At 39.9% G+C, this 1,065-nt stretch overlaps 1 non-coding gene across 1 annotated transcript; it reads left to right on the plus strand.

The window, feature by feature from the left end:
• The first annotated feature begins 680 nt into the window (after positions 1–680).
• Positions 681–844, plus strand: LOC135321419 (U1 spliceosomal RNA). The gene has a single exon (XR_010381164.1). It is a non-coding gene; the product is annotated as a U1 spliceosomal RNA (small nuclear RNA).
• Positions 845–1,065: the final 221 nt, after the last annotated feature.

A 1,065-nucleotide genomic window follows, 5' to 3' on the forward strand; every position in this document is an offset into this window, starting at 1 on the left:
TCATTATATTATACTACAATTTCAAAAGTTGGTTTATAAACATAAATACACATCAAACCAGTATGTGGACTTTCTTATTGTAGAGTCAGAAACCGCGAATTGAGGAAATCATTAGGAGAACACAAGTTAATAGGGAGTCTAAGGAATTAGATGTTTGGTTTCTGGTACATCTGAGGGTCCTTAGGGTTTTTTTAACCAGGTGTTAACATCTCCAAGATGTGCCAAAATAGTTCATTGAGGTCTAAGGTGGCGTGGCTAACTCTCTGGTGATCACTGGGGCAGTGAGCTCTTGATGGAATGTCTGTCATGGTGGAGCCGCAGGCAAAGCATAAGCCATTTTGGAGACACAAATGCTGACTCCAGTGTACACTTTCCACACTAAGTTGCCTTGACCTATACCTACAGCAGACAGAGATTATTAGGGATTTAGTGAACAGTCAGGGCAGACCTAATCTTTTAGTGGTATCCTTCCTCAGAGGCTCACAACTTCAAAATTTAAAAAAATGGTAACTTTTGGGATAAAAAAAAATGTTTCTCTTTTATACCTGTAATTGATTCTCACAAATACATATTGTTTACATTTAAATCTTAAGAAGTTATAGGCCTTTCAATTTCTTGGGTTACACTTCTACATAAGGATATACACTTCAGCTGTTATTGCCTTAAAAAGAAGGCATCTCATGGTCACCCGGCAGGGGAGCCACAATGATTACGAAGGTGGTTTTCCCAGGGCGAGGCTTATCCGTTGCACTCCCGATGTGCTGACCCCTGTGATGTCCCCAAATGTGGAAAACTCAGCTGCATAATTTGTGGTACTGGGGGACTACATTCATGCTCTCCTCTGAAAAAAGAGGAAAGAAGGCATCTTTTCATCAGGACACCAAGCCAAGTGATCAAATCCAATTAACCCAATTTAATTATTAAAATACAACAATTTTATTAAAACTAATTGAAAATCTTTCAGTTTGATTTTGTGTGTGTGTGTGTGTGTGTGTGTGTGTGTGTGTGTCTGTGTGTGTCTGTGTGTGTCTGTGTGTGTGGGGGGGGGGCTACTACTATCTCAAG

Source organism: Camelus dromedarius, chromosome 5 (genome assembly GCF_036321535.1).
Source record: "Camelus dromedarius isolate mCamDro1 chromosome 5, mCamDro1.pat, whole genome shotgun sequence".
Classification (NCBI taxonomy): domain Eukaryota; kingdom Metazoa; phylum Chordata; class Mammalia; order Artiodactyla; family Camelidae; genus Camelus; species Camelus dromedarius.